At 43.8% G+C, this 24,441-nt stretch overlaps 1 protein-coding gene across 1 annotated transcript in view; it reads right to left on the minus strand.

The window, feature by feature from the left end:
* HECW1 (HECT, C2 and WW domain containing E3 ubiquitin protein ligase 1) overlaps positions 1–24,441 on the minus strand; it is a 482,761-nt gene that overhangs the window by 254,408 nt on the left and 203,912 nt on the right. The window lies entirely within an intron of this gene.

Consider the following 24,441-nt stretch of genomic DNA (forward strand, 5'->3'; position numbering starts at 1 on the left):
TGCAGACCGATGACCCGATTGTTTTGAAAACATGGGGAAAGGGGCAGCCTATGGAATTAGAACAAGGGATTCTTTTTTTTTTTTTTTTTTGCGGTACACGGGCCTCTCATTGTTGTGGCCTCTCCCGCTGCGGAGCACAGGCTCCGGACGCGCAGGCTCAGCGGCCATGGCTCACGGGCCCAGCCGCTCCGCGACATGTGGGATCCTCCCGGACCGGGGCACGAACCCGAGTCCCCTGCATCGGCGGGCGGACTCTCAACCACTGCGCCACCAGGGAAGCCCTAGAACAAGGGATTCTTTTGTGAAACAAGCAAGGGTGATTTTGACTTCATCAAAGTATACTACAATTGGGATTTAAATGTACATTTTGGGGGCTCCTGGCTATAAAAGTACATGCTGTTGTACAACAATAAAGCTTTTGTTTTCAAGAAGAGAAGATTAAGGTCTTAAAATGTGTTTAATCATGCAGTTTAGGTCCCAGAGACTGTAACTTATTATACACATCAATCAAATGCAAGTTATTGACTTTTTGTTTACCAGCCACAAGGACCAGACCCCAGCACCAGTCTACTCTTCAGATTATATAAGTCTATTTAGCAGTAATTTAGGCCTATACTTTTTCCATCTTCCAAGACCAGGGCATTTGTAAAGAGTCTGTTAACCTGATTAAGCACGGCGTTGGTATTTGGAGTCTTGGGCCTTAATGGCCATATGGCGGGCCTATTCATTCATTATCTGAGTCTTTTGTTAGGAATTTTTCTAGCCCCACTGGTGGTTACCATGGAATTACTATTGGTGGAAAAGCCAGACTTCAGAAAGCATCTCATCACACTATTGGTACCATATGTCCTATGTTTTAAGCAAAAAAAAAAAATGCTAGTCACTGCAACAGTATGAAAATAGGTGGACCGCAGTGTTTCCTGGAAACCAGTCCACCTCTCCGGAAGACAGGCACAGCCTTGAGCCCAGGAAACATGGACAGCCCAGCCACCTGACAGGCACCCTGCCTTTTCAGGCCAGCTCCAAGAGGATCCCAGTAACCTCCTCAACCTCCAGGGTGCTTTGTTCAGAGACCTTTGTAAAACCTCCAAAACAAGGAGGGCTGTTGCTAGAGCATAACCTTTCTTCGGTTTACACGTACTTTATGTCTACTAATAGTATCTTACAGTATTATCATGGAGATTAAAAATGACTACTTGGGGTTAAATGAGATAATCAAGTATATCTTATGAGTTAGACCAAACTATGGGCAAATCTGGAGCAGCACCTCCCAGTTTCCAAGCTGTGTATCCCTGGACAACTTACTTGATCTCTCTGGTTCTCTATTTCCTCATCTGTAAAGGGGTTGCTGTCAGAATTTAATGAGATAATGCAAGCCAAGCTCTTACTATAGTGAGTGCTCAGTAAATAGAAATCTACTACTAAAATATTCAATACTACTGAAACAGAGGTCCCGGGCAGTCAGCCAGGCTCCCGCAATGGCCAAGGGTCCCCTCATGTTGTCCCCAGAGACTCACACTTGAAGTCATTCAACAGCAAACCTACAAATCATTCCTAGTCATGACCCTCCAGGTTTCCTCTTACAAAACTGAAGCTGCAAACATTGAACAGGCTGGCATGTTTGGAAAGGTGTCCTATCTACCAATTTTTTGATAAATCTTCCTTTTGCTTTTTGGGTAAATAAACCTCCTTTTATTTGTCAGGTTACTACCTGAGTGGGATATTTTTGCATTCATGTTGAGGCTGAGAGATTTTTATCCATGTCGTGTCAGTCAGGGCCTCAAAAAAGACTACAGAGTGCTTTTCTTTTGTTGAAGACACTTCTGCGGTGGTATTATTATTAGAATTCCGTGGAAACCAGACACTGTCAAATTACACCAGTGAACACTGTCCACATGGTGGGAACAAAAGCACAGAAGGAAACATGAGTCAGGGAAGACATTTGTCAATAATTTACTAGACTGGAATAATGATATTTGCCTGGTATTGGAAGGGCAGCCTCAATGCTGCTCCTTCTAGAAGACTGCGCTCCCCTCACCCCACCCCAGCTTTGCCCACATCCTCCCCACTCATACTTGCAGGCAGGATTTATATTCTGCTTTGAGGTTATGCTCCAGCACCAGCTCTGCTATAACCTCTCCTTACATCCTTTCCCATTGCCAAGAGAGTGGGGCTTTGTGCTCCATTATCCCACAGGAATCCCATTACCCTGCAAGGATTCTCATTGCATTATTGCTAGTTGACCTGTCTGTGTTCTGCCCTAAACCATGAAGACCCTGAGGCCAGTGTTTCCTGCTGGAACTGCATGACATCTGGCACACACAGAGAAAAGCGCTAAAAACTTTAATTCATAGAATTTATTTGATTCAATTATGTCCCTTCTTGTTCCAGAAAGGGCTTAAGATGACTAATACAAATAGATAAGATACAGAACGATGTGATAAGTTAGTAGTAGATAACGCAGAGGTGAAAAAAATGGACAAAAAGTTACCTAGGAAGAAGGCTAACATCAAACTTTAAGCTGCCATGTCCTAAACAGGTGTTATTGTCAAAGGCTCACAATAGTTGTTTCTGGAATGCAGCAGGTGGATAGTTGGTTCCCAATGCGTGGTTCGTTTGTGGCCATGTTTCCCCCAGGTCTTCACATGTGTTTAGTTTGCACTATAGACTCATCCAGCTGGAAGAAGCAATTTAATCATTCTCCCTTCACATCTGAACTGTAGAAGATAGATGAGCATCTGTCCTGTTTTTAAATAGCCCTGGACAAAAGACCACTCTCTTCCTAGACAGTGATTCCAATGTTTTACAACCTCACAATTCTTCTTCATCTCTCAGGCAAATCTTGTCTGACAGAGATCTCCCTTCTTTCTCCAGGCTCTCCCACTTGATGGATGGTGAGGAAGTTAACTGTATCACTAAAGTTTTCCCAGTTTTTCCTCCATCCCATCAAGTAATTCAAATATCCTTTATCTTCTCTTACATTGGTGATAGGTAATAGACATGGGTAAGAAAACCACAAGAATATTGGTAACAGTTTCAGTAACATTATAATTTTCTAATTATTGGTTGTAATCAAGGGCACCTAGTTATGGGCTATGCTGGGCATAGATTTTAACTGACCCTTGAAAAAGTAGGTCCAGTGAGTGAGCCAATGTGTGAGCCGCTGGAAACAATCTGATCACATTGTGCTCTGCTCAGGAGGAAGTGAGATTCCATGTGCTGGTTTGTTTCCTATTTGTCTCCGAGGATCCAACAATGATGTTTTGTTTACTTGTTTTGCTTTCTGACTTAAATAACTTGTAATTGTGGAAATGTTTTGAATTAAGTGATATGTTCTTTGATTATTTTTTAAATCTTGGAATAGGCCTGCGTGTTTAATCTGTTCAATATGCATTATAGCATATTAGCAAAGACAAAACCTTCCAGAAGGAGACAGAATCTTAAAAGCAAAAAAACCCATCACTTCTAGGGAAGGAACAAGTTGCTATGTATATCCTTTTTTTTTTTTTTTTTTTTTGTTAATTTGAGGAACATAGGGTGACAAAAGATTCGGCTGTGTCAATTTCTAACTGACAGAGTCATTAATAGCTTTTGTGTTTTGGAATATAAAGCTGTGACTGAGTGCTGTCTCAGAAATGAAAAGAAAGTGGACAAAAGGCATATCTAGAAGAGAGAAAGTGATTCTTAAAAATTGCCTCTACACTCAGAAATCAAAAACTGTGAGTGGAGAACATAGGCCCTGAAGGAAACTTCATTAAAGTATACAAGACGAGGTTATAGAAACTGGCATTATTTAGCTGGAGAAAGAGCATAAGAGTTATTTGAGTTCACGGACAGATTTTATTTTGAGCAAGTAGCTGCCCGAAGCTTTCTTATCCTACACTCAGATCTTGTTATGCCAAAAGGGGGGTAATGGAACTTAAAAGAATTATATAACTTATCTCTTTCTACAGTGGATTTGAGAAAATTTACAACAAAAGAAATGTACAAGGAAATAGAGAAATATAAACCAGACAAAAATCGGGAAGTAGCAATAAGAAAGAGGGTAATATTAGGAGCATTTACTCTATGTAAGGAACTTGGTACATTATCTCATTAAAACCCTATCAATTATCACTCTCCCCATGTTGGTGAGAAACCCAGCTCAGATGGTTAATAAACATTCCCAAGGTCACACCTCTTGCAGCAGGAAATAGGGATTTGAGCCATTCTGTGTGATTATAAGCGGGCACTTGGACCACTTGTAAGCACTCTCTCCAAATTAAAACACGGGAAGATAAAGTTGCAATAATTGAGACTCAGATTCTCCTCTGAGGTTCTTGGCAGCCAAAAAGATAAAGGAAAATGTAATTCTCACGATCAGAATATCGGAATTTTTTCCTCCCTCCAAGGTCTCAATAAGATGCTTCATTTTTAACTTTACGTAGGGGACACTACATGATGTGGTGAACAACATCTTAAAAGAGTATCTTTTTCTAAAATCACAAATGTAGCGGCTGATTGCCTGGACAATCTTTGACAAAAGCTGGGGTCATAATACAAAGAGAGTTTAGTAGGGGCTGAACGAATGGGTTCAGATACTGTTGCCTCTGATCATATTCAAAAGTCCCCTTGGCTTATTGCACCGCTGATGCCCCGAACCTTCTGCTCTCAACTCTGTTCTCAATCCTGAATCTCCCTCTCTGGCCTTGACGCTGATAAAATAAATTTGCACATATTGAGGTGCGGGGAGGTCATTCTGGCTTGTACACGAGCTAACTTGAACTTTACGCCAACTAGAACAGCCTGTGTGTGGCCTGTCAAACACACATCGTACACCTGCTTTAATTATTAAGGAAAAAGGCACATTGACCAGAAGTAAGGAACGTCCACGTTAAAAATAAGGATTGAATGCCTCCCTTCCTGCACGCCAGTGCTGGTCCTCCTTCCATGATAAGACTCCCTTTTCAGGGGCCAAGTCCTTACTGATGCGCTGTGTACGTGCCGATCTGTTTTTTTTTTTAAACCCTGACTTGTTTGATGTTCTTTGTTCTGACGAGACAAACTGTGCTGAAAACCATGCTTCTCCGGAGCAGTTCCTCAGAGTTATCTGGGAGGCTGTCTTCCGGGCTATGGTCCTCAGTCTGGCTCAAGAAAACCTCTTTTCTATTCCTATTATAGATGTTTATTGATTATTTTCATTGACAGTGCAAGTAAACCAGAGCCTGATGGACATGTTCTCTCTGCAACTGTCTTGTTAACCTACTTCTCATCAGTGTTCCTCCACTAAGACGCAGGCGCCAAGACAGCGTGGTCCCTGCCTAGTTCTTTTAGGTCTGCATTTCCAGCTAAAGTAGTGCAGGGCAAGGATGCAGTGAATGTTCAGTGAATGAATGAATGAGTGGGTGTGTGTGGGATGCAGGCTGGAGTGTGCCCGCCTCCTCTGTCTTGGGGTCACCATGTGACGCTCTGTTCCCTGACCTCAGGAACCCATCTCAGTGCCTTTTTTGTCTCAAGCACATGACTTTGGTGCCCAGAATCCCCCGAGTTACCGGTTCCCGAATGACACTGGTCAGAAGGGAGAGTTGAGGACAAGATGAAATACCGCCCCTGGTCGATCCCCTTCTCCATCTCACATCCTGAGATCTGAGTCCCATGAGTACATTCCTATCTCTGCTGTTGTGAGTGAGACTGTGGGACAGAGGTGGGTGTGAGGGGCTGAGGTGACCCTGACCCCACCAGACGGCTGTGTACGTCTCAGGAGCAGAGTGGGAGGCAGCTATGATAGCATCATCTCTGTCCAACTCTTCAGCTCCTGGGCACCCGTCCCTGACACTGTGCCTCCAAACTGTGCTTTTAGCCTCAAAGCCATGTGTTGAAAACTCTGTCGTTTATGCTGGCCATTGTGCACAAGAGTATCACGGAGTTACATAAACTAAATTGCGTGGGCTCCTTTTCTTTGAAGGAGAAACAGAATCCCACACATTGCCGGCTGAAAGGGAACATTAGGCAGAGAAAAATTTAATAAGCAAAGCAAGCCAAGCCAGGGAATATCTGCCTAGGAAGTCAGGATTTAAAAGACATGGGACTTGTTAAAATGACAGTCAACACATTATTTTAGGAACACAGAGAGCCTTCTCACTGAGGACGAAGTCCCGCAGTATGTCTATTAGAGTTGCTCAACCCCACCCCACTTCCCTTGGGCCCCACTTACGGGGAGGAAAGTCTTTGTTTGTGGGTCAGGTGCCTTCTCTCTGCTCACACCTAAGAGCACCTAAGAGGGGTGAGTGGGATGCCCTGCCACGCTTTGTTGGGTGTGTGCCTTTCACCGCTATGGTGAAGTCTGGAATTTCTTGGTGAAACTCTGGGTCACTCTGGAGGTTTACGCTTGGAGGTGTTCAAGAACCAACTTGTCAAAATCTGGGCAGTTTGTATAGCCGGAACAGTGGGCAGGGGCTGGAGGTGAGGGGAGATAGGAAGGTGGGAGGTAGGGGGGACTTCCCATGTTTTTTAGGAGAAAGCCCTGATCCCTAGCACCTCCTTCTGTTCTATGTTGAAAGGAAGGGTCTTTGAAAGTGGTATTCCTGTGTGTGTGTGTGTGTGTGTGTGTGTGTGTGTGTGTGTGAGAGAGAGAGAGAGAGAGAGAGAGACAGACAGACAGACAGACAGGCAGACGGACAGACAGATGACAGACAGAGAATGAATGGGCACACCCAGATATGAAAAAGGTCCTGTCTTTCCCTTTTCAATGTTAAAGAGGTCTGTTTCCTCCTCAAGAGGGTCTCATCCTGATGGATGTTGGTAAAGTTCCTTCTTTACCTATTGACACTTGCAGGAGAAAAGGAAATACTTTCATCTCCCAGAACCACAGTGATGGTCAGGCCAGGTCAGGGCACCCAAGCTCTCAGGGATCCTGCTGACCACTAGGGAGGCCCCTGGTGGGAGTGCAGGGGAGCAGAACGTCTGCACGTCACCAGTGTCCTCCTCCTGGCATCCAGCACTGGGCAGCCATGAGGAACATCCCGACCCCCAGCAGCTCCGCTCCCGGAACTCAGCAGGGTTACAGGACACTGGGGTGATGGTGTCTCTCCCATACCCAGGGCGCCTGCTTGGTGACAGTCCTGTCTCCCAAACCCAACCCAAAAAACAGTCATGCAGACTCCCAGAGCGAGTCGTGGGAGGTCCTGCCCAGCCCTGCTCCTGCCCGCTAGAAGCAGAGGCCCCCAGAAAGGCAGCATCAGCACCGACCACAGCAAGTGAGCAGCAGAGTCTCGAGGGAACCCGAGGCCCATGGCCTGCCTCCCTCAGCAGGGACATCGGGCTTGTGGAGAACATGAGGCACCGTGTGTTTCCCTCCTATTTTCATGATTCTGATCAGATTTGCCAGCTAATCGGTAATGCGGCCAGGCAATGAATACAGCTGTAAGAAGGACATTTCAGGAGGATTTCAAATGAGGGGCTAAGTTTGCATACATATTGGACTTAACACTGAAAAGTAAGTGACTATCTGTTGTGGAGGTTCGGGGTGCTATATAGATGCTTTCTTTTAAATTCTTCCGCCCCCTGGAAGGTTGGACCCAGCAGAGTTGGGTGGATTTTTCAGTAAACTCTTTGCTTTCTTCTCCCTTCCTTTATCCCGTTCAACGAGCAAATGTTTATTGAGTCATCAGTATGTACTAGACGCTGTGCTCAGTATTGAGTATGGAGGAGAGATGAATTAAACAGTGCTCCTCTCCTCAAAGAGTTCTGTGCAGGAGGCGCACATCTAGGCAGTCCACCATGACACAATGACCAGGGCAGTGACGGGAGCGGCGGCAAGGTCCTGCGTGGGAGGGAGACAGATGCTGGCAAGGACTTCCCAGGTGGCGGAACAGCGAAGCAGTATTTGGAAGGAGCGGTAGGAAGGTCGCCAGCTGGGCAAGGGCAGAGGGAGATCCAATCCAAGCAGAAGGAACTCGGCGTGTAAAGGCACAGCTTTACAGAAAAGCATGGTGTGCTCCTGGACTGAGCAGAGCTTCTCCCAGCTGCCTGCCAGAGAATCAGGCAGCACAGCTGAAAGAGTGGGAGGCGGGTCTCCCACACCACACAAGACAAAGGACCTCCTCCCTTGGAGGATGGGAAGCCACAGGAGAGAGTTGATCTGGGAAACACAACAATTTGCTCACCTTAGAAGCATCACCCTGCAGCAATAAGGAGGAGAGCAAGAAGCCTGCTGTGTCTGGGGGAGCTTGTGCTAAAGCAACTCTGAAAGTCAAGTCCATGTGGAGGGAGAAGCTGCACCAGTCAGATGGTCCCTTAAGTCTAAACCCTCAGTACCACCTGCAACATAGGCACTAAGTCTCATTGTGAGAGGAGGAGAAGTAAAGGAACAACATACAACCTGGGTCCTTGAAAGGGTGTGTAGATGAAGGGCAATGTGAAGGCACAGTCTTGGAGACCTTGGAGGTACCACACATGGCCTGTTTCTACTGGGATCTCACCACCGTTGCAGTCATCCTGGAGTACGGCAGTGTCATGTACCGTGCGGCGCATTCTGAGACAAATGGTACTTGTGCCTAATTTCACTGTCAGAAAACTTTGCATCACTTAGTAGCACGGGCTCTAGAATACTCTGCTTCTCAGAACTAATTGGGAGAAGTACATTTCAGGATTTTTGCACTCTTCATTTGCAAAGCTTGCCCAGCACATCAATACAGAGTGAATTAGACCAACTTTCTGGAACATACTGTATTTGTAACCTTATCTTGCCATAGAATTCAGTACAAAGGCTATCCTTCCTGGTTATATAGCAAAGTAATGTCACCAGTGGTGACCAGAGCCAATTAATATGTACGTTAAGTTAAACACACATGAATACTTACAATGTGAGCTGTACCACACTGGGGATGAGGCTTTGGGCTAGCTTCTATCTAGTGCTAAGAAAGATGCATAAGGTGACAAACCAACAAGTTTGGGAAGATACAAAGGATAGGGAGAGAACTACTCATTTTGTCTGATGAGGAAGGAAATTAAGACTTTAGGGAGAAGTGGAGAAGGTATATTTTAGGCAGAAGGAATATATGCAAGGGCATGAGAGTTATAAAGCCCATCCACGTGTGTTCAGGAGACAGGAAGAAGACCAGTGTGTCGGAGGCAGGCTGCTTGGGGCAGGAGCAGTGGGAGGGATGAGGCTGGAGTAGAGACAAGACTGATTTAAAGGCCCTGTATGCCAAAGGAAGGAGATGGGCGTTTCTTCTGGGGAAGAGTGAGCCCTTCCGACGATAGGAGAAGATGTAGTAGCGGGCTCACCTACATTGTGCTTTCACAAATGCTGTGAAAATGCTACTGAACAACTTTCTTCAGGAGCAACTTGGTAGAAGTTTCTGCCAAGCTACTAGGGGCAGCTACTGGGAGGGTAGATGGATATTGCACAGCTGTCACCGCAGGAGTATGGGAGGTTGTCAGCACTTCCTTTTTCAGATCACCTATCAGGACAAAGGAAGGCACCATCTTGGACTCCAGCTCTAACAAACGTGCCAGTCGTTAGGACCGTGGACCATAAAGACCCGTTATCAGGACACAGAGGAATTGAGCCAGCAGCAGCTCTTTGCTTCTCTTATCAGCATGCCCAGGAAGAACACATCCAGACCTGATATAAATTCAATACCTAAGACCACTTTTGCAAGACAACTTAGGGCAGAAGTGAAGAGTAAAACGTAAATAGCATTTGGCAATATAAATGAAATGCATCTGATCTCTCTTTATTTCTGTTTCATGTCCCTCCCTCTGCCTCCCTTGAGAAGTGAAAAAGGCAGTTCATATCCTGGATAATACATTCCTTCCCAAGTTCCTTCCTTGTCATTCTTGTGGCCACTCCTGTGATATTTGTAGCCCACATTACTCAATTCCAATTCTAGCTGTCACTCATTCTCTTATCCACTGCAGGCTGCACCAACTCAGCACCCAGGCTATAAGACGAGGACCGGCAGAGATGGCTTAAATCAAGGGTTATCTGTGGAAGAAGAAGGAAATAAGAGACAGCTGGTGCTACTAAAAAGGAATTAGGTGTATCTTCAGTAATTTATGATGAAATGATTGGGAGGAAAATCAATCCAGCGGAGAAAAGAAACTTAGCTACTACCTCTTAAACATGCTCACATCACACTCGCTACTGAAATTCTTTTTTTTTTTTTTTCGCTACTGAAATTCTTGAACAGCCTCCACAGAAAGTCCCTTCTGACTTTTTTGTCATGCCAATTAATCTTTTGGATTTTTCAGAACTAAAGAGAAGGGACAATGAATCGAGGCAGCTTGGAGCCTTTGAACTCATGGGCAAGAGCTGTAGTCTGCTGGGGATTTTAGAGACTATTTTCAGTTTTACAGACTCGAGAAAAGGAATGATTTTCTCATAGTCATCTCTTTCTCTTGGATGTCTGGGACCATCACCTGAGCTTGTCTGTGATACAGAAAAGATGCAGCTGCCACAATGAATGACAAACGCCACTGCCTGTCCCACCAGTTCCTGGGGGAATCTTTGCTCAATAGTATGGTATGGGTTTACATAAAATTTAATACAAGTTAATTTGACTCTCTATAGCCATCACCAGAAGGCAAACTAGATGATTATCAACTGGCTAAGACAGTTTTCACTCTGAAGCTGACGCCTAGAAGTTGAGGGTCTCAATGATATGGTAATATATTCCAGGGCACTCACTGCCATTTCAATTACTTAAAAGACAAGCCTCCTACACCCGGACAAATAGAAACTCAGAAGTCTCAATGGTCTAGATATTTTAGAATTTTTTTTCATTTGAGGCTGGAATTAATTATTCAGATAACATCTCTAATTTTCCATTTTACCCTGCAGGCAGAAAACATCAGAGATGAAAGTTTTGTATCCTTCCAGGGATGTGGGAGCAGCCGACACAGCTCTCACTTCGTGGGGCGGCAGCGACAGAGAATCTGTCATCTGCCTGGGTTACCATTCAAACTGCTCATTAAGCTTTTGTGCAAAGACCCAAGAGACAGCGGAATTAAAAGGAAAATGAAAAAAATGAAGTAATTCAGGTTTCTGAAAGGCTGTTCAAGACGAAACCTTAGTTCTAAGGAAGAAAGCACCACATGGTAAACATTAGTTCTGAGGAAGAAAGACTCATGGTAATGAGTCTTAAACGCATCCATTTCCAAGATGTTAGCTTTGTTCTTTGCAGGCAACAGTCTCATCCCCACTAGTCCTGGGAAGATGACACACTCCATGTCAGCAGCTTAATTATGACCCACCCATCAGAGGCCAGCATTTTACTCTTCATTAAAATTACTCCAAGGTCGTTAAAGCCACACGTCAGTGTGGCATTAAACTGCTAAGACTGCATTTCCCAGACAATCTTCATTTATTTATTCATTCAGTCAACAAATGAACGTGTCAAACACTGGAAAATGAATCAGAGTATAACTACGGCTTATATCTGCCCTGGAAAGCCAGGTCACACTCGTATGAAAAATTAACAACGGCCCAGGGTATTCTCTGCAGTCTTATCTCCCCAACTGCCAAAGTAAGTGTTGCCAAGAAGAAACACAAATGCAGGGCCGGAGTAGGATGGGTCTTCCTGACAGGGAGAATGGTGCCTGCCCAAACATAATATAGAGGATCCAGGACACGTACTTTAAGTCCTACCCAATTTAGGTTTTTAAGAAAAATACTGCAAGCACTGCTTTCTCGTGACTCTATTTTATATGTGTTTCAATGGACATGTTATCAACACACTGAAGAAGGATGCTTAGAGCCAAACCCAATGTAACTACCTCATGTAGCTCAGAAAATACTTCTCTGTCTTGGGATACCCATCGAAATCTGGGTAGCAATTGGCATGTTTACCTGTAGGGCAGGGGGAGGCATGGGGAGGATCCTTGCTGGGACTGGTGACTAGAAAGCCTTGCAAACCATTTTGGTGAATGGCTCCTTCTGCCTATGATCGGAACCATCTCTCTTCTTGGCTGCACTATCCCTAGAGAATACTGGCCACACACAGCAAAGGGAGACCGACTCCACATAGCCTCTGTTTTACAGGATGCAAAAACCATCTGGAAGATGGTAAAAAGCAGTCTCTATAATTAACGTTTCCATCTGCTGATTACGAAGTGTCAGAAATAAACAAAAGTAATTGTGGCATTTTGACAAGGACTTGAATACCAGGACTCAACTGTGCCCTTGCTTTGATCGTATATAATTCAATTCTGTTTAACAATATCCACTGAGTATCTAGTCTTTGCAAAGCTCTGGGCTAGCTGTTTAAGACATGATCCCTGGTCAATATAACTGAGGCAGTAAAATCTGACTGTACAAGATGAAAACAAAACTAAAAATAAAACAAATGGGCTGACTTCATAGAGATTCTAACTCAGCAGACTGGGGTGGGGCTCAGACAACTGTAATTTAACCATCCCCCCAAAGGGTCCAACACTGTCTCTAATGGGTGGTGGTCACGGAAAGCTGCCAGGAGGAGGTGGCCATTGGGATATTTTAACAACTGTGCATTAAGTGCCTTGAAGGCATGCATCAGACTTCAGGAGGCAGAGGATGCAGAAGGAGGCGGTTTCCAGCCAGAGGCAGAGCTACAGAGGCTGCCAAGTGCACCCTGAAGGCTGCTCTTTAGAGGTGCCAGGAAGAACCTTGGAACGGTTCGTTTCTAAATGAATTCACCAGCCTTAGTTCACATCCGGGCTCATTTCTCAATCTACAGTGGTCGAAAGGGTCATAAACCTGTCAAGTGAAAGTGACATGGAAAAGTTTGCTCTGGACCTGAAAGCACCAGCAGTGGACGAGAGCGGAGACTGTCCCTAGCACTTCTTTTAGCTGGACTTGCCCCACCTCCGATTCCAGCTGCGCTGCTGACCTCAAGAGCTGAACATTTGGGTGTGTCTTCTAAGGGCCGCAGACCTTGCCTTCATGCTAACATGTTGAAAAACACACAAAAATTAAATTTAAATGAAAAATTAAAAAAAAATTCACACCCCCATAACCAAGCCACTCAGAGGCTACCAGAGTGGTCATCTGCCAATATTTCTTTCCATTTCTCTTTATCCATTTTGTTAGATAATTGAGACCACACATTTTTGTAGTCTGCTTTTTTTTTAAACATCTTTATTGGAGTATAATTGCTTTACATTGTTGTGCTATACAGTTGCTACTGTATAACAAAGTGAATCAGCTATGCATATACATATATCCCCATATCCCCTCCCTCTTGTGTCTCCCTCCCACCCTCCCTATCCCACCCCTCTAGGTGGTCACAAAGCACTGAGTTGACCTCCCTGTGCTATGTGGCTGCTTCCTACTAGCTATCTATTTTACATTTGGTAGTGTCTATATGTCAATGCCACTCCCTCACTTCGTCTCAGCTTACCCTTCCCCCTCCCCGTGTCCTCAAGTCCATTCTCTATGTCTGTGTCTTTATTCCTGCCCTACCCCTAGGTTCTTCAGAACCATTTTTTTTTTTAGATTCCATATATATGTGTTAGCATACAGTATTTGTGTTACTCTTTCTGACTTACTTCACTCTGTATGACACACTCTGGGTCCATCCACCTCACTACAAATAACTAACTCAATTTCATTTCTTTTTATGGCTGAGTAATATTCCATTGTATATATGTGCCACATCTTCTTTATCCATTCATCTGTCATTGCACACTTAGGTTGCTTCCACGTCCTGGCTATTGTAAATAGCTTCAGTGAACATTGTGGTACATGACTTTTTTTGAATTATGGTTTTCTCAGGGTATATGCCCAGTAGTGGGATTGCTGGGTCGTATGGTAATTCTATTTTTAGTTTTTAAGGAACCTCCATACTGTTCTCCATAGTGACTGTATCAATTTACATTCCCACCAACAGTGCAAGAGGGTTCCCTTTTCTCCACACCCTCTCCAGCATTTATTGTTTGCAGATTTTTTGATGATGGCCATTCTGACTGGTGTGAGGTGATACCTCATTGTAGTTTTGATTTGCATTTCTCTAATGATTAATGATGTTAAGCATTCTTTCATGTGTTTGTTGGCAATCTGTATATCTTCTTTGGAGAAATGTCTATTGAGATCTTCTGCCCATTTTTGGATTGGGTTGTTTGTTTTTTTGATATTGAGTTGCATGAGCTGCTTGTATATTTTGCAGATTAATCCTTTGTCAGTTGCTTCATTTGCAAATATTTTCTCCTATTCTGAGGGTTGTCTTTTCGTCTTGTTTATGGTTTCCTTTGCTGTGCAAAAGCTTTTAAGTTTCATTAGGTCCCCTTTGTTTATTTTTGTTTTTATTTCCATTTCTCTAGGAGGTGGGTCAAAAAGGATCTTGCTGTGATTTATGTCACAGAGTGTTCTGCCTATGTTTTCCTCTAAGGGATTTCTAGTGTCAGGCCTTACATTTAGGTCTTTCATCCATTTTGAGGTTACTTTTGTGTATGGTGTTAGGGAGTGTTCTAATTTCATTCTTTTACATGTAGCTGTCCAGTTTTCCCAGCACCACTTATTGAAGAGGGTGTCTTTCTCCATTGTATGTTCTTGCCTCCTTTATCAAAGATAAGGAGACCATATGAGCGTGGGTTTATCTCTGGGCTTTCTATCCTGTTCCGTTGATCTATATTTCTGTTTTTGTACCAGTACCATACTGTCTTGATTACTGTAGCTTTGTAGTACAGTCTGAAGTCCGGGAACCTGATTGCCCTAGCTCCATTTTTCGTTCTCAAGATTGCTTTGGCTATTCGGGGTCTTTTGTGTTTCCATACAAATTGTGAAATTTTTCATTCTAGTTTTGTGAAAAATGCCGTTGGCAGTTTGATAGGGATTGCACTGAATCTGTAGATTGCTTTGGGTAATAGAGTCATTTTTGCAATGTTGGTTCTTCCAATCCAAGAACATGGTATATCTCTCCATCTGTTTGTATCATCTTTAATTTCTTTCATCAGATTCTTATAGTTTTCTGCATACAGGTCTTTTGTCTCCTTAGGTAGGTTTAATCCTAGGTATTTTTTTCTTTTTGTTGCAGGGGTAAATGGGAGTGTTTCCTTAATTTCTCTTTCAGATTTTTCATCATTAATGTATAGGAATGCCAGAGATTTCTGTGCATTAACTTTGTATCCTGTTACTTTACTAAATTCATTGATTAGCTCTAGTAGTTTTCTGGTAGCATCTTTAGGATTCGCTATGTACAGAATCATATCATCTGCAAACAGTGACAGTTTTACTTCTCGTTTCCTATTTGGATTCCTTGTACTTCTTTTTCTTCTCTGATTGCTGTAGCTAAAACGTCCAAAACTATGTTGAATAATAGTGATGAGAGTGGGCAACCTTGTCTTGTTCCTCCTCTTAGTGGAAATGGTTTCAGTTTTTCACCATTGAGAACGACATTGGCTGTGGGTTTGTCATATATTGCCTTTATTATGTTGAGGTAAGTTCCCTCTATGTCTAGTTTCTGGAGGGTTTTTTATGATAAATGGGTGTTGAATTTTGTTGAAAGCTTTTTCTGCATCTATTGAGATGATCATATGGTTTTTTTCCTTCAGTTTGTTAATATGTTGTATCAAATTGGTTGATTTGCATATATTGAAGAATCCTTGCATTCCTGGGATAAACCCCACTTGATCATGGTGTATGACCCTTTTAATGTGCTGCTGGATTATGTTTGCCTGTATTTTGTTGAGGATTTTTGCATCTATGTTCATCAGTGATATTGGCCTGTCATTTTCTTTTTTTGTGACATCTTTGTCTGATTTTGGTATCAGGGTGATGGTGACCTTGTAGAATGAGTTTGGGAGTGTTCCTCCTTCTGCTATATTTTGTAAGAGTTTGAGAAGTATAGGTGTTAGCTCTTCTCTAAATGTTCAACAGTAGTCCCCTGTGAAGCCATCTGGTCCTGGGCTTTTGTTTGTTGGAAGGTTTTTAATCACAGTTTCAATTTCAGTGCTTGTGATTGGTCTGTTTACATTTTCCATTTCTTCCTGGTTCAGTCTCAGAAGGTTGTGCTTTCCTAAGAATTTGTCCATTTCTTCCAGGTTGTCCATTTTATTGGCATATAGTTGCTTGTAGTAATCTCTCATGATCCTTTGTATTTCTGCAGTGTCAGTTGTTACTTCTCCTTTTTCATTTCTAATTCTGTTGAGTTGAGTCTTCTCCCTTCTTTTCTTGATGAGTCTGGCTAATGGTTTATCAATTTTGTTTATCTTCTCAAAGAACCAGCTTTTAGTTTTGTTGATCTTTGCTATTGTTTCCTTCATTTCTTTTTCATTTATTTCCGATCTGATCTTTATGATTTCTTTCCTTCTGCGAACTTTGGGGGTTTTTTGTTCTTCTTTCTCTAATTGCTTTAGATGTAAGGTTAGGTTGTTTGAGATTTTTCTTCTTTCTTGAGGTAGGATTGTATTGCTATAAACTTCCCTCTTAGAACTGCTTTTGCTGCTTCCCATAGGTTTTGGGTCATTGTGTTTTCATTGTCATTTGTTTCTAGGTATTTTTTGATTTCCTCTTTGATTTCTTCAGTGATTTCTTGGTTGTTTAATAGCATGTGTTTAGCCTACATGTGTTTGTATTTTTTACAGTGTTTTTCCTGTGATTGATATCTAGTCTCATAGCGTTGTGGTTGGAAAAGATACTTGATACAATTTCAATTTTCTTAAATTTATTGAGGCTTGATTTGTGACCCAAGATATGATCTATCCTTGAGCACGTTCCATGAGCACTTGAGAAGAAAGTGTATTCTGTTGTTTTTCAATGGAATGTCCTATAAATATCAATTAAGTCCATATTGTTTAATGTGTCATTTAAAGCTTGAGTTTCCTTATTTATTTTCATGTTGGATGACCTGTCCACTGGTGAAAGTGGGTGTAAAATTCCCCTACTATGATTGTGTTACTGTCGATTTCCCCTTTTATGGCTGAAAGCACATGCCTTATGTATTGAGGTGCTCCTATGTTGGGGCATAAATATTTACAATTGTTATATCTTCTTCTTGGATTGATCCCTTGATCATTATGTAGTGTCCTTCTTCATCTCTTGTAATAGTCTTTATTTTAAAGTCTATTTTTTCTGGCATTAGAATTGCTAATCCAGCTTTCTTTTGATTTCCATTTGCATGGAATATTTTTTTCCATCCCCTCCACTTTCAGTCTGTATGTGTCCCTAGGTCTGAAGTGGGTCTCTTATAGACAGCATATATATGGGTCTTGTTTTTGTATCCATTCAGCCAGTCTATGTCTTTTGGTTGGAGCATTTAATCCATTTACATTTAAGGTAATTATTGATATGTATGTTCCTATTACCATTTTCTTAATTGTTTTCGGTTTGTTATTGTATGTCTTTTCCTCCTCTTGTGTTTCTTGCCTAGAGAAGTTCCTTTAGCATTTGTTGTATAGCTGGTTTGGTGGTGCTGGATTCTCTTAACTTTTGCTTGCCTGTAAAGGTTTTAATTTCTCTGTTGAATCTGAATGAGATCCTTGCTGGGTAGAGTAATCTTGCTTGTAGGTTTTTCCCTTTCATCACTTTAAATATGTCCTGACACTCCCTTCTGGCTTGCAGAGTTTCTGCTGAGAGATCAGATGTTAACCTTATGGGGATTCCCTTGTACGTTATTTGTTGCTTTTCCCTTGCTGCTTTCAATATTTTTTCTTTGTATTTAATTTTTGATAGTTTGATTAATATGTATCTTGGCATGTTTCTCCTTGGATTTATTTTGTATGGAACTTTCTGTGCTTCCTGGACTTGACTATTTCCTTTCCCATATTAGAGAAGTTTTCAACTATAATCTCTTCAAATATTTTCTCAGTCCCTTTCTTTTTCTCTTCTTCTTCTGGGAGCCCTGTAATTCGAATTTTGGTTCATTTAATGTTGTCCCAGAGGTCTCTGAGACTGTCCTCAATGCTTTTTGTTCCCTTTTCTTTATTCTGCTCTATGGTAGTTATTTCTACTATTTTATCTTCCAGGTCACTTATCTGTTCTTCTGCCTCAGTTATTCTGCTATTGATTCCTTCTAGAGAATTTTAAATTTTATTTATTGTGTTGTTCATCATTGTTTCTCTGCTCTTTAGTTCTTCTAGGTCCTTTTTAAACGTTTCTTGTATTTTCTCCATTCTATTTCCAAGATTTTGGATCATGTTTACTATCATTACTCTGAATTCTTTTTCATGTAGACTGCCTAGTTCCTCTTCATTTGTTTGGTCTGGTGGGTTTTTACCTTACTCCTTCATTTGCTCTATGTTTCTCTGTCTTCTCATTGTGCTTTACTTACTGTGTTTGGGGTCTCCTTTTTGCACACTGCAGGTTCATAGTTCCCGTTGATTTTGGTATCTGCCCCCTGTGGGTAAGGTTAGTTCAGTGGCTTGTGTAGGCATCCTGGTGGAGGGGACTGGTGCCTGTATTCTGGTGGATGAGGCTGATCTTGTCTTTCTGGTGGGCAGGACCATGTCCGGTGGTGTGTTTTGGGGTGTCTGTGAACTTAGTATGATTTTAGGCAGCCTCTCTTCTGATGGGTGGGGTTGTGTTCCTGTCTTGCTAGTTGTTTGGCATGGGGTGTCCAGCACTGGAGCTTGCTGGTCATTGAGTGGAGCTGGGTCTTAGTGTTGAGATGGAGATCTCTGGGAGAGCTCTTGCCAATTAATATTACATGGGGCCAGGAGGTCTCTGGTGGTCCAATATCCTGAACTCAGCTCTCCCACTCTGAGGCTCAGGCTTGACACCCGGCCGGAGCACCAAGACCGTTTTGGGAGGTCTGAAGTCTTCTGCCAGTGTTCAGTAGGTGTTCTGTAGGAGTTGTTCCCCATGTAGATGTATTTTTGATGTATCTGTGGGTAGGAAGGTGATCTCCACATCTTACTCCTCCACCATCTTGGAGGTCCTCCCTGGAAAACTATTGAGTCTTTTTTGTATTCTGCTTTTTAGGTTTAATTATTACAGTACATAAGAATTTCCCCTTGTTATGAAAAATATATCATATAAAGTTTAATAACTACAATATTTTAACACATATATATTTATAATAATTATCACACAAATTCTATTTTTAGAAACTTAGATTGCTCTGATTTTTCTCTATTATAAGTAATGCTAGTTAAGCTGGCATGACCACATATCAGTGAAAATATTCAAGTCAAAAGCAGCATTTTGTTTATAGATTTGAGATTTTAAAAATAATTAAAAACAATATAGTGATGTCACAGATGCCATTAATATTTAAAACCAATTTAGTGAATCTTTTTTTGTTTGTCTGGTATGAATGGGCTTACCATCACTTGTTTTTCTCTCACCACAGTGATGTAAGAACTATTGATTAGGGCTATGAGATGGAGAGATAATTGGATAGAAACAAAGCTTGATTTGAGAGTCTTCAGAGGGGCTGGAAAATATATGTGTTATGTAGACAACCTCCTCCATTAATCACCCAGCCTCACTCTTGCCTCTGGCCACCTCCTGTCCTCTGGTCTTCCCTGTATTCTATGGAAAGCCTCACCTCCAAGAGGGGGCTGATCTGGGTCCAGTGCTCGTATGGTCTTCAGTCAGTCCTGCTGCCAGCATCTAGGATGGCAGGGCAAGGGAACATCCTTCCCAGTAGTATAAAGGCAAGGGATTGGGGGCAAATGTCTCTGAAGTCAAACTTGGGCATAAATACTCTTCTACCTGCTGTGTGATCCTAAACAAATCACTGGCTCTCTCCAAGCTTCATTTGACTCAGCAAAACAAGACCTGACCTTCTTCTCCTCAGAGAGTCATTGCCACAGCCAGAATTGGACTGGGATGTGGATTAAGGAGCCAGGTGTTAGAAAAGGGAATATTCTGTGTTTGCTTGGCCTTATATAAGACTGCTTCCTGTGGGACTGGAAGGAGCTAGTTTTACAGCAACAGTGGCAGCCAATCCCCTAGGATTTCTCTGAGTCACTCCACTTCTCTCTGCCCAGAAAATGGTCTCTCAGAAATACCCTCCCTCCCACCACCCGCTCCCAAGCCCCAGAAAGGCTGGTTGTAGGACTGTTGCCCTTGTCTTGAAGGTTTTTCCTGTTGTGGTCACCCGTGTGGGTGTGCACGTTGCTCTCAAAGAGAGGTGACGGACATGTGGAAATACTAGAGCATCTGAGGCCACAGGCGATGCAGCAGTAAGTTTTGGCCAGCTGGCACCGAGAGGTTTCTCCTTTAATGTATGTTAGACTTTTTCCCTCTGGGTTTAAAGGTTATATAATGCACTTAAAGTTGTTTCTAACTAAGAGAAACAAAATCCCACTGCCACACCAGAAAACACATTTAGATCTGAGAGCGCCCTAAAGCATGTGATGCCCAAGGTTTAGGACTGGACTTTGGGAAGGTGCAGATGCCAGCAACGGAGCACTATTTGATACAAACATCCAGAGTTTGCCTTGTACCATCAAAAGAGCTGAGCTGAAAGCAAAGCGCCCACAACTCCCTGGAAAATGTTTCCTTGCATTCATGGTAAAGTCACAGAGGAGTGCAGGGTGGTGTGGGGAGTGCTGGGTGGAGGAGGGTGTCATCCAAGCTCACAACCTGCCTGGCTCTGTCCTCCAGCCCTCCTCTTGCTGCTGGTGGTACCGAGCTCCCTCTCAGGCTCTGGGCCACCCCTGTGCTTAGTCCTTAGAGGGGAACTTTGGTGACGCAGCGTGAATTCCAATTTGCTTCTATTCTGCTGTGACCTTGTGACCTGCTTATTAACTGGGCTTTGGTTGGTCTTGTAGCTTATCTCTACCTTGGCCCCCTGTGACCGTGGCTGGTTCCCTGGAGCCACATGAGATACAGAGGAAAGAGCACTTGCTTTGGATCAGGACACACCTGTGCAAAGCAGTGGCTGTATCACTGACTACTGATGCGGTCATAAGCCAGCTATGCTTAGCCAGAGAGTCCTAATGTTTCCTTCCTTTCTGAGCATCAGTTTCACCAGCTGGACAACTATCCTGGATGGTTATAAGAAGTAAAGAGAACTGAGGCGAGGTACTGGGTCGAGGGGGGCTCCTGGCAATGGTACATGTTACTACTGAGTATTCTTACCTCTTGTCTTGATGGAAACCTCATCCCTCTCCTTTAACCTCTGGAACTGGGTCCCTGTCTTGTCCTGCCATTCTCCCTGGACAGGGAAGTTCAGTCTCACCATCAGCTCTCAGACCTCTACCATGTCAACAGCCAGCCTGGATCCCCAAATGCGGCCTCCTAGGCTCCCTCTGTGCTTCACACACCGGTTACTCCTTGTTGGGTTTCAAGGATACTCTGCCTGCATGGACCTGCCAGTTGTCACTATGGGCTCTGGACATTATGACCTTCCCACCTACCTCCCCTGTACCACCTGTGGGCCCCATCAATCCTGCACATGCCTGATATATCAACAGTGGTTTAATAACTGTCTCCAGGTTCTGCTTCTCTTCTGCTCTAGCCCATGACCTCGTGGCAAGTGAGAACATCAAGGAGGTCTCAGAAAGGGGCTAGAACCCAACCCCACTGGGTGGTGCTACCATTCACACAGGAAGAGCATTACTGGGAGACTGCACCCCATTCCTTCATTGGACAATATTTGTTGAATGCCTGCTACTAGCCAGCGCTATTGTGGGCAATGGGATAAACCAGTGAACTAAAGAGACAGAAAGCCCCACCCATGTGAAGCGGACATCCGATCAAGCCCAGCACAGCGGGATATTGACCTAGTTGGAAGGTGAGGATAAGGCGGGAGAGACAGGCTGCGGCCAGATTTGGGGAGCCTTGAATGTAGGCAAGCGAGTTTGTCTTTGGGATTCATTATCTCCGATGGGGAAGAACATGCCATTACACATTCTTCAGGAAGGGTGGATGGTAACGGGATGACCATGAACTTCTAGCCAAACCAGTCTGATAGAAGAGGTGGGTGAATAGAAATAGCAATCTTTCACACAGCATTTGCCAACTTATAAGAGGCCTCCTCAGCCATCATCTCTAAAAACTCTCCCGGTGGTGGTGGCCAGGGAGACAGATCAGAGTCCCCATCAGAGGAGGAGCTGGGCTCGGAGGGCGGCACTTGCCTGGGGTCCCAGAGACAAAGAGCAGCAACGTGGAGCCTCGGACCTCGGGCTTGCGACTCCTCGATTTCTAGTCTGTGTATTTCCTTTCCCAGCTAAACTTCCATTTACTCCAAATACACTGCATATTTTCTCATCAAGAAGAAGATTTGGAAAACTTTATCACAATGTTCCCAGAAAAATAGCAAGCAAGAGAAATACTATCAGAACTCCCTGGGGATTTTTTTTCCAAATACATATGGGCACCCTGTTCCCCCCTCCCTGCTCTTCCCCCAGATTCTGACAGTGTCACCTCCATGCGTGTAATTTGCCGGAGATCCTGGGACTCTAGCATCTATCAGCCTTCACTACGGCCTGTCCACTAATCCCCCACCCCTCCCTTCACTGACGAAGCTCAGTCCCAGTGGTTTCAGCTGTGTAAGCCCTAAGAGAGAGATGTTAATACAACACTCCCCATGAGAAGAGACTTGGGGAGAACGTCCCCATGTGTAACATGCAGAAAACCATCCGCTTAATGTTGGTGGGTCTCCCCTTCCAAGCAGCTACACCTTCCTGGATCTCTAATAGGCATCTCAAGCACAGTATGTCCAAACACAAGTTCTTGGCCAACCCAGCCCCTGGTCTGCTCTTCTGCATCTCAGGAGATGGTGACTCCATTATTCCAGGTGCTCAGGCTGAACACCTGCAGGCATCCTTCCCTCTCCCTCTCACACCTCCGATCCAGCTCAGCACAAATCACAACAATGCTCGCTTCAGAACAGGCCCTGCCACCGGCAACTTCTCAGCCTGTCCCCCAACTGCCATCTTCTTAACTTCAGCTGCCAGGGTCTCCTTCAGACTAATGGGTCCCTCTCCTTCCACCTGACATTTTATTTCCCACTCAACAGCCAGAGCAAGCTTTAAACGATGTATTTAAATCGGATCACGTCTCCTTCTGCCAAACCCTCCACAGTTTCCTTCTACCACAGTTTAAATCCAAAACATTTACCACAGCTTCAGGGCTTCCGTGATGTATCCTCCCACCCTAAGTCCCCAACCTCAGCTTCCATCCTTCCCCTCCTCCCTGGGCTCCAGCAGCCCCGGCCTCATGACTGTTCCTCCAGCCCACCAATCACAGCTGTGACACAGGGCCTCTACCCTTCTTGCTCTCTCAGCCAGGACACTCTTCCTCCAGGATCTACACCTCTCCATCTCCCTTCCCTCAGGGCTCCCCTCCAACATCACTCATCACCTACTCATATGCTCGTCCCTAATCTCCCTGCAGCAAGTACCATCCTTTTCCCACATTCACTCACTTTCCCCTTCCCCCTGCGCTCTCTTCATAGCATTTAACACTGCTGACCAACAAATATGCATCCATTTGTCCATTGTCCACCTTGTTCCATGACAAGGCATGTTTCCTGAGAGCCGGGACTGTTTTGTTCACTCCTGTATCTCCCTGCTGCCCGGGACACAGCAAATCACTCAATAACTTTTGAGTGGGTAAATAAATGAGTGTTACTACCATCATGGTTGTAAATCCTTTGCAGATCTATTGTCTTTCCCATTTAATTAGTATGGAGACGTTAAAGGACCACCCCAGGAAGTTCACGGTTCTTCACGGCAGGCATTTATGCAGCATCATGGAATCTTCTAAACCCTGTCCATGACCTTCTAATTGTAATAAGCAGCCAGAACACCACAACTATCCAGCAGAGCTAAACGGTGTGATTCTGGGTGAGGATGGTTAGTGATGCTCCTCTTAGGGGCGTCAGTTTGGATTTCTATTGGATATGAAACCTTTCAAGAGTGCCAAACAGAAGCTCTGTGTATCTGCCAATAGGAGTAGTAATGAAAAAACAGTAGCTACAATTTCTGAGAGCCTACAATTTGTTGACATTTTTGCTAAATATTCTTAAATATTTATAAATATACATATAATGAAATACATAAATATACAAATAATATAAATATAAATGTACAATGAAACTGACTTTACTTTTTCCAGGGCAGAAACTGAGCTGTGATCAACTGAACAATCAGGAGAAAGGAAGCAAGAGCAGAAAATGCCACAGCCAGCCTTCCTGCTGTGCTACACTCTTCAGAGGACCCAACCAAGCTGCAGTCTAAAGGAAGGCGTCCTAAGGGCTCCCCAGGGCTGCAGGACAGGTCGGTCTTGGCAGCATCATCACTGGGCTTCATAATTTGTGATGCAGTCAGCGCCAGTGCAGCCTGTTTGGACTGTGCTGATTTCTCATCCCATCTCTGTTCAATTTGCTTCTCTACCTGCCCTCCCTGCCCCCCCCCCCCCCCACTCCTCAGGGTCTTCCCTTGGAACCAAGGGCAATGATATATTTGCCCTTGGTCTGTCCTTTCCCTCCTGGATACAGGTTCAAGGCCTCTGTCATCCCACCTCTGTGCTCTCTCATTAATTTGCAGGGTGTAAGTATAGACTTACAGACCACAGACTAAGAAACCTCT

Source organism: Monodon monoceros, unplaced genomic scaffold (assembly GCF_005190385.1).
Source record: "Monodon monoceros isolate NGI ecotype Baffin Bay Population unplaced genomic scaffold, NGI_Narwhal_1 Super_Scaffold_2, whole genome shotgun sequence".
In the NCBI taxonomy this organism is placed as follows: Eukaryota; Metazoa; Chordata; class Mammalia; order Artiodactyla; family Monodontidae; genus Monodon; species Monodon monoceros.